Genomic DNA, 12,537 nt, shown 5'->3' with positions numbered 1-12,537 from the left:
GGGCAATATAGATAAAGTAGTTTTCTTTTTTCCCCTCTTCTGCTTGTTTGTTCTGAGATTTTTTTCCACTTCATAAATAAGCTAATACACAATAAACTACTCAGAAATCATGCACAGAATAAGTCAGTCTCCTTTAAATGCGAATCTATTGATGTTGATATTGGTTGTGGCCTTTTGAAGATGTATGATTATTAGTTTTGGAAGTCTGATATGCTCATTTGACCCTGCAATTATAAACATAACACAAAAGTGAAATATATTTAATGTGAAATTTAAAACGTTGTAATAGCATTTTGTTGTTGTTTAGTCATTCAGTTGTGTCTGGCTCTTTGTAACACCACGGATTGCAGCATGCTAGGCTTCTTTGTCCATCACCATCTCCCGGAGCTTGCTCAAACTCATGTCCATTGAGTCAGTGATGCCATCCAACCATCTCATCCTCTGTCATCCCCTTCTCCTCCTGCCCTCAGTCTTTCCCAGCTTCATGGTCTTTTCCAGTGAGTCAGCTCTTTGCATCAGGTGGCCAAAGTATTGGAGTTTCAGCTTCAACATCAGTCCTTCCAATGAATATTCAGGACTGATTTCCTTTAGAATTGACAGGTTGGATCTCCTTGCAGTCCAAGGGGCTCTCAAGCATCTTCTCCAACATCACAGTTCAAATGCATCAGTTCTTTGGCTCTCAGCTTGCTTTATGGTCCAACTCTCACATCCATACATGACTACTGGAAAAACCATAGCTTTGGAAAGATGGACCTTTGTTGGCAAAGTAATGTCTCTGCTTTTTAATATGGTGTCTAGGTTGGTCATAACCTTCCTTCCAAGTAGCAAGCGTCTTTTGATTTCATGGCTGCAGTCACCATCTGCAGTGGTTTTGGAGACCAAGAAAATAAAGTCTTTCACTATTTCCACTGTTTCCCCATCTGTTTGCCATGAAGTGATGGGATCTGATCCCATGATCTTCATTTTTTGAGTGTTGAGTTTTAAGTTAGCTTTTTTACTCTCCTCTTTCATTTTCATCAAGAGGCTCTATAGTTCCTCTTTGCTTTCTGCCATAAGGGTGGTGTCATCTGTATATCTGAGGTTATTGATATTTCTCCTGGCTATCTTGATTGTGCTTCATCTAGCTTGGCATTTCACCTGATGTAATCTGCCTGTAAGTTAAATAAGCAGAGTGACGATATACAGCCTTGACGTACTCCTTTCCTGATTTGGAACCACTCTGTTGTTCCGTGTCCAATTCTAACTGTTGCTTCTTGACCTGCATGCAGACTTCTCAGGAGGCAGGTAAGGTGGTCATGTATTCCCATCTCTTTAAGTACTTTCCTCAGTTTGTTGTGATCCACAGAGTCAAAGGCTTTCACATAGTCAGTGAAGTAGAAGTAGATGTTTTTCTGATGAAATAGCATACTCTGAGGTAAAACATACAAAAACACTGTTATTTTCTAATTTTGATTTTTGTACTCATGTTCAGTTGCTCATTCATATCCAACTCTTTGTGACCCTTTGGGCTGTAATCCACCGGGCTCCTCTCTCCATGGGATTCTCCAGGAAGAATACTGGAGTGACTTAACCATTGCCTTCTCCAGGGGATTTTCCCAGCCCCAGGTTAGAACCTGCGTCTCCTTCATCTGCTGCTTTGCAGGCAGATTCTTTATAGTTTTCTTAAAGGGAGTTAGTATTTTCAAATATAGTTAGACAAATTAAATATTACATGTGTATATTTACTTGTCATATAAATTTTAAGTAAATTTGGCTTGTCGTGTTTTCAAAAAGAAAGTGAGCTCAAGTTCCATCTCTGTCACGTACACTCTCTGAGATCTTGGATAAAGTACTCTCTTCTGTGAATCTCTCCTGTATACTGTGGGGCGTATGGCAGAGGCACAAAAAGTCTTCTCTGTTAGAAGATCCAATCAGTAATTAAATAAATAAATATTTAGGTATATATTTAGGAAAACTCATGTGTTCTTGAGTAAAGAGGTTTGAGATAGTGACTCTGCCTCAGAGTTGGGTTTTTCCATCCATAACAGGTTAAGGAAAGAACTGAATGAACTTTTTGAACACCCCAATAAAATTCTGAAGACATATAAGCCATAATTAATTTGAAGAAGTATCAGAACCAGAGTATTGAAGTGAAGATGTTTAAGAGGCAGTAGAGGATAAAGAACTAAGCCAAAGAGAAGATGGAAAATTTTATTCACAACATGTTTTAGGCAGTAAAATTAAATAGCATGCTTTTCTCAAAATGTAAATGGATTGTATATCAAAAGATTTTGTATTAGTTGTTCAGAACTCAGACCACATTTTCCTTTAGGAACCTTGTTATACATGACTTTTAGATCACAGGCTAACCCTTCAGTTTTAGTGTGAAGTCAGAAAGAAGTGCTTTAAGTCCTTAGAGAGCTTGCATATGTTATTATATTTATTATTTTTAAAATACAAGATTTGTTACTAAATCTTAATTGGATCTCTCTTTCTCTCTCTCTCTCTCTCTCTCTCTCTCTCTCTCTGTCTCACACACACACACATATGCACAGCTTTTCTGATTTCTCTTGAAAATTCACCTTTGTCAGGGCTAATACTGCATTCCTGTGGAGCAAATACTGGGTTATGCAAGTAATCTGATGGTGTTTAAAAGCCACCCCTTTAGAAACTTTGCCACAGTATCCTACAACTTTCTTTTGTTTTTCACCTAACTGCTTTACAGATGATGATATTGTTAGCTAACATCACTGACTCTGTGAACATGAGTTTGACCAAACTCCGGGAGACAGTGATGAAGGACAGCGAAGCCTGGCATCCTGCAATCCATGGGTTCTCAAAGAGTCAGAAACAACTTAGTGACTGAACAATAACAGGCTGCTTTATACTTTTATCTTTGGATATTTTGTTTGTGATCCTCATGATGTATTTCATGTTTATCATATTATTCTTTCTAGTAGTATTTGCCTTGAAACCTGTCCACTACATGCAACAATTTTTAAAAGTGAAACATGCCTGGATTACAAATGAGATACCAGGAACAGACTGTGTCTCATTCTAGTGGGTTTGGATTTCCCTACCCAGCCCCCTTGTCTTCTGCTGCCTGTGAATTCTTGCAGAACTTCACTTCTTTCTAACCGTTGGTTGCTTCCTTGGTCTCTGAGTTAAGACTGAAGGATGAGGGGAGGGGATGCAAGATTGTGTATTCAGTAGGAACTTTAAATCTGCAGGTCAAGAGAAAGGTATAGGCTGATAATAGCATCACTTGCAGCAAGTTATGGTTATTACAAAAACCAGAGTGCAGATTAGGAAAAGAAGAGGACTAGAATGAAGTCTTGGGAAACTAACATTAAGGAAATAGATAGAGGAAGAATAGGAACCAGCAGACAATGAACAAAGGAGGTCTGAGAGAGAAGAGCGGAATCAGGAAAGAAGGGTGTCATGTAGGCCAAAAGGGCTTCCCACGTGGCGCTAGTGCTAAAGAACCTGACTGCCAATGCAGGAGACATAAGAGATGTGGGTTCAATCCCTGAGCTGAGATGATCCTCTCGAGGAGGGCATGGCTACCCATTCCAGTACTGATACCTGAAGAATCCCATGGATGGAGGAGCCTGGAAGGCTATGGTCCATAGGGTCGCAAAGAGCTGGACATGACTGAAGCGACTTGGCAATGTAGGCCAAAAGTAGAGTTTTAAGGTGGAAGGAATGAAAAAATAAGCTAAATGAATTAGAGAAGTTAAGCAATCTAAGAATTAAGAAGTCACATTTTGTTTGGTCAGCTAGGAGGTGATTCCTATACTGATGATGAAATGTTTAGCTTCAAGGATATGAGGATTTAGTAAACCTTTGACCGTTTGTGTGAATGTATTGATGTTAAAAGGATGGAATGTTGTTCATTCCAATCTTAGTAAAATTCTTTTATCATGTTAACAGCATCATAGAAAACAATAAAATGAAGAACAGTAACTTGTTGATAAAAAGAAATAATCATATAGATGAATTATAATTAATTATACTTTGGAAAAATATATAGAGTTATCATCTAAACTGGGACACTTTTGAGAAGAAAAGAGCTAACTTTTAATAACTGAATTAAGTACAAATCTCATCTATCCCAGGCAATCTGGAATGGATGTTAAATCTGATTATATAGATCACATTTTTTTGAGTGGTCTGTTCCAGACAGTGAGATGAGTTCTTTACTAGCATATCTGATTAAATGAGTAAGGGTTTCAGTTGCCATCATAAGCAATTGTTTCTTTGTAAATACTGAATTTACTAACAAAATTGTGATATATAATTTTGATGTCTGTATTGACCTTAACTCTATATTAAAAAAAAAAAAAGATGGTACCCATTATACCAAATTGTGTCCTAGGGAATGGGGAGATGAAAATGATTAATGTATAGTTCTAATTGTTAATAATCTACTGGTGGATTTGAGAGAATCTGGGAACAAGAGTAAAGTGTCATGATAGTGTAGTTTCTGAAGACCCCAACTAGTATTTTAGTACATTATTTCTGTATTTTTTAAGGTTCAGATTATTGTGTCTTTGAACAAGGTAGAGTTTGCTTTTTGTAAAAAGTTTTACCAATGGAATAGATAAGGTATAGTTAACTACATAAAAGTGTGTTTTTCTCTATCATAGAAAGTATATTCTATGTGTATGTGTATATATATGTGTGTGTGTGTGTATGTGTGTATATATATATATATATAGAGAGAGAGAGATCAATTCTTTATATCTAAGGAATGTATATCGATATCTTTAATGGAATTTTAGTGGAACTCACACTATATTCTGTGAAGGGTCTGGCATATTTCTCTGACACATCTGGTAGATATGTGTGGCATTAATTAGCATAGGTATTGCTATAAATGACATGTCATTCCAGGACAACAAAAAGTATTTGTTACTGATGTCAATCATTCACCCTTTGTCAGTTCAAAAGGCTTCCCTAAAGGAATGTTCATTGATCTTGCACTGATCCAAAATACAGCAAAACCATTTCTGTGTTCTTGAAACTAAAGTAGAACTACCTATGTCTGAAAAGCCATATGGAAATATTCATATAGAATGTATGTTGATAACCATTAATAGTAAGACTATTGAGTTAGGCCAAGATTAGCTGATCTTTCTAAAGCAAAGTATACCAGTTTTCTGTAGTCCTAAAATCTAGCCTTGAATGAGTTTTCTCCTTCAGTAACATTAATTTTTGATAGTCAGATTTCTGTTTGTTTCACCAGAAGTAATTTTGTGGTATTCCAGGTAAATGATTGCAAGTACCGCTTATACCGGTTAAAATCAGCAAAGGCTCACACAAGTACCAATTTGTGATTAGATGGATGACTTAAAGAAATGCTTCTGCCCTCATATATTTTGTTTTTTGTATTTAGCAATTGTGATATAGCTATTAATTGACTTCATTTGTTTACTATTTTGCCACTATAGTTTTTTTTTGGGGGGGGGGTAATAATCACAAGTGTAATAGTCTTAAATTTCTGAGCAGAAACTGACTTTACAGTGCTAGCAGACATGTTTCCCCCAGCTATATTTTATTTCTGATTTTCTCTAAATGTCCCTCCTACATTCTAATTTATTATTTAATGGAAAGCAATATGAATGACTTTAAGATAAGGCAACAGTGTGTGATCCAAAGTATGGCACAAGTTGAAGACATTTATCTTAATATTTCATTTTAATGAGGCAGAAAATATCCATTATTAGAAAACTGCAGTTTGATAAAGTTTGTAGAATACAATTAATTCTCTTAAAGATATGAATTTTCATACCACCAAAGGTCAAACAATCATGCATTATGCTTCTGTGTTCTTGTGAAAGTAAGGTGTATTGCATTTTTACATTGTATAAATTCCTTAGAGAATTAACATCAAATCAGATTTAAATGTCCTTGTGTCATATACTTTAATTTGACCAATATTCTGTTAGAATAGCAGTTCCCAACCTTTGTACCATTTTCACAGTTTGTACTCTAGATTTCTTGCCCTGCCTACAGATTCTTTACTGTCTGTTTCTGGTCTGTCTCATGCTCTTGAAATCATCTTTTTTATTATTCCATTAAAATTTTTCTAAATGGATTTTCCTTTACACTTTTCTAATCATCCTGTAATTCTTTAGCCCTAAGACATTAAAATGAATGAGTAAAAATATTTGATACCTAATCGTCTCTGCCAGTCCATGCAAACTCATGGATTTTCAAAATTATGTTAAAGTCTTTTAAAAATACATTTGAGCAGGCTTTTGTAGTCATTTGGATTTTGAATATTAATTTTCTCTTGCTATGCTGCTTAGCCATAAAAATGAAAAAGAAGATAGATGTGGGTTTCTTTTAGTGGTGTTAATTTAAACTACTTGATTTATTTATTATAATATTCAACAATGGCGATTCCTATTTTCTCTGTTCACTTCAGATCCAACAGAAAATAATGAGAAACCCCCACCCCCAGCACAGTAAGAAAAAAGTTTGATGCATTTTGTAATAATTGATTAAAAGTATAATTTCCCCCTAGATCAAACAAATAATAGAAGTCTGTTGAAGCTTTGTCCTGACCTATTCTGGAAGTAGAAGAATACCCTGGAGAAAGGAGCATTGTAAGCACAAAGAATAAAACCCCTCAATCCTGGGAGAGAGAATTAAAGTCTAACCCTCCAAATGTAAGTCATCTGTACTCCATGTTTGCCATCTCTGTTTTTGTGGCTGCTCAGGTGTTAGTAGAAAAATATGTGATGACAATATTCTTTGCATTTGTTTTTCTCTACAAAATATACATTTCTTTTGGTTGGTAACTTAAATTTGTATTTGTGTTAATGTTTTCTAACTAAAAAGGTGATGCTTTACAATAATAACATTCAATGCAAAATGGATTAATTTTAATTTTATCTTCTGGCAGAGAACTGTTAAGAATTTTGAGAGTATTCTGATGAAAAGAAGGTAACTTCCTTTGATTTAATATGTGCATTTGTGCCATTATAATCCCTTGATGCTCTAAACTTTGATTCCTTCTTTTTCTTTTATATTTCTTCATATCTGAGAATAAGACTATCTTAATATATCTATTTAAATCCACCTTTCAGTAAGAGAGACAGTAAGTCCTTTTTTCACTTTGCATGGTGAAAATGAATTGGACTGACTTTGTATCTGTACTATAAAAATATATAAATTTTGTCAGCTTAGTGTATTGGAAAGACTGATTTCCTGTTTTGTTAGGGAGAACTTAAAACATGTCTGTTAATGATTTTATAGAAACAGAATTCAGTTGCTGTTCAGAAATTGGTAGAAAGAATGATGACTAAAAGCAGGGCTTGTTTTAGGAAAATTATTTGGGAAGAAATTTCTTATCATCAACACCTTTATATGGAAAGTTACCTCATGTATCATCCTTGCAATAAGGCAGTTGATATGTGATATAATGTCTTAACTGCCAGAAATTTGACTTTTGTTTAATAATTGATTACCTTTTTCATTTGTCAGTGAAAAGACTCAGTGATAGTGTATTGTTTTCATTTTAAAAGGTCCAGAGTATGCAGTAGATAATGAATACTTATTAGTGTCAAATAAAACCAAATCATAAATTCTCCCAGTTATCTCCAAAATTTAAATATGAGTCTTTACAGATTTTGAATGTGATATTCTTAACCACATAGCATCTGACAAAGTTGTCAAAGTAGTCTGCAGTGAGAATTCATCATTTCTAGGTTCACGTTTAATATTATTGTTTGGAAGGTCTGATAGAGCCAGGAAACACTGTGGCCATTATTGACATTCTATACTTCTGAGTTAGAAATCTTAATTTTAGTACAAACTATGTTCAAGCTGGTTTTAGAAAAGGCAGAGGAACCAGAGATCAAATTGCCAACATCCGCTGGATCATCGAAAAAGCAAGAGAGTTCCAAAAAAACATCTATTTCTGCTTTATTGACTGTGCCAAAGCCTTTGACTGTGTGGATCACAATAAACTGTGGAAAATTCTGAAAGCTTTGGGAATACCAGACCACCTGACCTGCCTCTTGAGAAACCTGTGTGTAGGTCAGGAAGCAACAGTTAGAACTGGACATGGAACAACAGACTGGTTCCAAATAGGAAAAGGAGTATGTCAAGGCTGTATATTGTCACCCTGCATATTTAACTTATATGCAGAGTACATCATGAGAAACGCTGGGCTGGATGAAGCACAAGCTGGAATCAAGATTGCTGGGAGAAATATCAATAACCTCAGATATGCAGATGACACCACCCTTATGGCAGAAAGTGAAGAGGAACTAAAAAGCCTCTTGATGAAAGTGAAAGAGGAGAGTGAAACAGTTGGCTTAAAGCTCAACATTCAGAAAACTAAGATCATGACATCTGGTCCCATCACTTCATGGCAAATAGATAGGAAAACAGTGGAAACAGTGGCTGAGTTTACTTTTCTGGGCTCCAAAATCACTGCAGATGGTGATTGCAGCCATGAAATTAAAAGACACTTACTCCTTGGAAGGGAAGTTATGAACAACCTAGATAGCATATTGAAAACCAGAGACATTACTTTGAAAACAAAGGTCCATCTAGTCAAGGCTATGGCTTTTCCAGTAGTCATGTATGAGTGTTAGAGTTGGACGGTGAAGAAAGCTGAGTGCCGAAGAATTGATGCTTTTGAACTGTGGTGTTGGGAGAAGACTCTTGAGAGTCCCTTGGACTTCAAGGAGATCCAATTAGTCCATCCTAAATGAGATCAGTCCTGGGTGTTCATTGGAAGGACTGATGCTGAAGCTGAAACTCCAATACTTTGGCCACCTGATGCGAAGACCTGACTCATTGGAAAAGACCCTGATGCTGGGAGGGATTGGGGGCAGGAGGAGAAGGGGGCGACAGAGGATGAAGTGGCTGGATGGCATCACTGACTCGATGGACATGAGTTTGAGTAAACTCCGGGAGTTGGTGATGGACAGGGAGGCCTGGTGTGCTGCGATTCATGGGGTCGCAAAGAGTCAGACACGACTGAGCGACTGAACTGAATTGATGCATAAAATATAAGTCCTAGAAGTTCAGTTCACCATTTTTCATCATTGAATTAGAATAGACAATTTAGAGAAAGACTACAAATATTAGTATTGCTTTCAGGACATAAAGCAATTACTTTTCACTTAAAACTTTTTTATAACTGAAAATTGTGAGGAAACTTTAAAAAGTTATTTAAATTTGATGGGTCTGTAGTAAACCATTTACTGGTTTGAAGTTGAAGAATTGGAAAGCATTATCATTCACAGAAAAAAAATTCTGGTCTTCTGCTCTACGGCAATGAAAGTATAATGTATAGCAACAGTAACATGGTTGGATCTCCTAAGGATAATGTTGATTAAAAACACCCAAATCTAAAAGAATAAATGCTATATGATCTCCTTTATATGAAATTCCAAAGCTAGACTTTGGTGTTTGGGGATGCAGGAAGTGATTATAACAAAAGTAAAGATGATGCTTAAGTTCCTCAGTCGTGTCCAACTCTTTGCAACCCCATGGACTGTAGCCTACCAGGCTCCTCCCTCCATGGGATTCTCCAGGCAAGAGTGTTGGAGTGGGTTGCCATTTCCTTCTCCAAGTTCAAGATAGGTGGTCGAAATTGAGGTGAAGGTTCCTGGACCTTCTGGTGTATCAGCAGCTTTCTGTTTATTCACTAGGCTGGTGGTTGCATAGATATTTGCTTTATACAAAATCATCAGTGAGAAACTAGATGATTCTCTACTAAGATTGCAAAGTAAAATGTCCCCTCTTAAACATCCTATTCAGTATCATACTGGAAATCCTAAGTAGTAAGCTTTAAAAAAATGGAATTAAAAGACATACAGATTGGGGAGGAAGAAACACAGTTGTCTTTTTGCAGATGACATGAGTATTTATGTAGAAAATCCAAAAGATGATTACAATATTGTAGATTACAACAACAATATTAGGAAAACTACAAAATTCTAATGAAAGAAAATCAAATATTTAAATGGAGAGATATCCCATATTCATAGATAGACATACTCAATATGGTTATAATGTCAGGTCTTATTAACTTGAAGGTTATAGATTCAACATAATCCCAGTGAAATCCCTGTAAGTTATTTTGTGAATATTGATACACTAATCCTTAAGTTTATAGGGAAAGACAAAAGACCCAGAATAGGAAAAAAAGAGAGCAAAGTCAGAAGACTAACACCGCCTGACGTCAAGACTTTGTTTAAAGAAAAGACCCTGATGCTGGAAAGATTGAAGGCAGGAGAAGGGGACAGCAGAGGATGAGATGGTTGGATGGCATCACTGACTTGATAGACATGAGTTTGAGCAAACTCCGGGAGTTGGTGATGGTCAGGGAAGCCTGGTGTGCTGCAGTCCACGGGTTGGCAAACAGTTGGACATGACTGAGCGACTGAACCGAACACAATCAAGACAAGATGGTATTGACAAAATAATAGATCTTAATAACAAACACTAAAGATCCTAGAAGTAGACTCACACAAGCACAGTCAGCTGATCTTTGACAAATGAGTGAAGGCAGTTCAGTTGAAAAAGGACAGTAACTTCAAAAGTGGTACTGGAACAACTATTTGTACAATTATGTGCAAAATAATAGACACAGAACATATGCTTTTTATAAAAATGAATAAAAAATGGATCATAGAGCTAAGTGTAAAATGTAAAACTATAAGACTGCTGGAAGGTAACATAGGAGAAAATCTAGGGGATAATTTTTTAAATAAAATACCAAAAAAAAAAAAAATACCAAAAGTACAATCCATGGAATAAAGAAAAATTATGTTTGATAAGTTGCACTTCATTAAAACAAAAAACTTTGATTTTTGAAAAGACATTGATGAGGGAATTGAAAGACAGGATACACACTGGAAAAAGATATTTGTAAAAGACCTATCTGATAAGGGACTTGGTATCCAAAATAAACAAAGAACTCAACAATAAGAAAACATATAATCCAATTTAAAAGTGGGAGAGAGCTTTAGAGGGATCTCACTGAAGATACTTCTGATTGCAAATAAGCATATGGAAAGATGCTTGGTATTTATTTCATTAGGGAACTATAAAATAACAAGATACCACTACTTGCCTATTAGAATGGCTGAAATTCAAAATACTGACATCATCAAATGCTGCCAAGGATGTGAAACAACAAGCAGCAAGGACTCTGATTTGTTGTTGGTGGAAATGAATACAGCTTCTTTGGAAAATAATTTGGAGTTTATTATGAAGATCAGCACACATATAGTCTTCACTACTATGTAGCCCAGCTATTGCACTCCTGGGTAGTTACCCAAATGAATTGAAAATATGTCCATGAAAAATTTGCACAATGTTTACATAAACTTTATTCATAATTGCCAAAACTTAGAAGCAAACAGAATGCCCTTTACTAGATAAATGGATAAACAAACTGTGATATAGCTAGACAATGGACTGTTAATTCAGTTGATGAAAAGAAATGACCTATTAAGCCACAAAAAGACATGGGGAACTTTAAATGAATATCACTGAGTGAGTTAAATCATTTGTAAAGCCTACATACTGAGATTCCAGCTATATGACATTCTGGAAAAGGCAAACTGTGGAGACAGTAAAAAGCTCAGTGGTTGCCGGGGGTTGAGGAGAGAGAAGGACAAATAGGCAGAGCAAAGGGGATCTTTGGGGTGGTGAACCTATTCTGTATGGTTCTTTAATGACGGGTACATAGCATTATGTATTTGTCAGCTGTATAACTGTGGAACTATACATCACAAACAGTGAACCCTAGTGTGAATTCTAGACTTTAGTTCATGACTATGTTTTAACATGGTTCATAAGTTGTAGCAAATATACCACAGTACTGCAAAATCTGAATAATAGAAGAAACTTTATGTGTTTTGGAGATGGAGAAGACATATATGGGAACTCTGTAGTTTTCAGCTGAATTTTTCTATAAAAGTAAAACTGTTCTAAATAAATGAAGGCTTTGCTTTAGATATGTTTTTGCATGTCAAATATAATTTTTTAAAAATTAAGAAAGCAATCTCAATGATTATGTTAAGTAGAATTCTGAGAAAAAGTGAGATAAAATCATATTTGATCTGTCTACTCTGGATATTCAAGATTATTAAAAAGATAGGGTTTTAAAATCATTATTTTCTGATATCATAAAGCATTTCCCGGAGAGCTCAGCTGGTAAAGAATCTGCCTGCAATGCAGGAGACCGTGGTTCAATTTCTGGGTTGGGAAGATCTGCTGGAGGGTGTTTTACTTGGGGAAAGTGCTAATATCCATATAGGAAGACCTCTGTGCTTGCATATATTTAGTAACTTTTTATGACAACTTATGTAGAATAAACTTGTCTTAAGATAGTTCAGTTTGAATTTAAAAAAATAAATATTTTTTTTTTTACCCCAAACCCATATACCCAAAACCCATTCTGCAGTAAAGAAATGATGTTTACTCAGTTTTTTGTAGCTTCTTAAAATTTAATGCATTTTATGCAGTGGTCCATCCTCCTGAGACACTTAAGTGGGATTTTAGTTTGTTAATTTTAATGTT

The 12,537-nt window shown here is 35.6% G+C and overlaps 1 protein-coding gene across 3 annotated transcripts in view; it reads left to right on the top strand.

Moving 5' to 3' along the window:
* Window positions 1-12,537, top strand: part of FOXP2 (forkhead box P2) — a 628,727-nt gene that overhangs the window by 71,237 nt on the left and 544,953 nt on the right. For all 3 annotated transcript variants that reach the window (XM_043463145.1, XM_043463144.1, XM_043463146.1), the window contains exon 2: window positions 6,512-6,656. The gene's annotated coding sequence lies outside the window, so the exon portion shown is untranslated. The remainder of the gene's footprint in view (window positions 1-6,511; window positions 6,657-12,537) is intronic.

The sequence above is a fragment of the Cervus canadensis genome, chromosome 3, assembly GCF_019320065.1.
Source record: "Cervus canadensis isolate Bull #8, Minnesota chromosome 3, ASM1932006v1, whole genome shotgun sequence".
Taxonomy (NCBI): Eukaryota; Metazoa; Chordata; class Mammalia; order Artiodactyla; family Cervidae; genus Cervus; species Cervus canadensis.
Note: the sequence above shows the minus strand (reverse complement) of the source record. Positions and strands in the feature narration are given on the sequence as shown.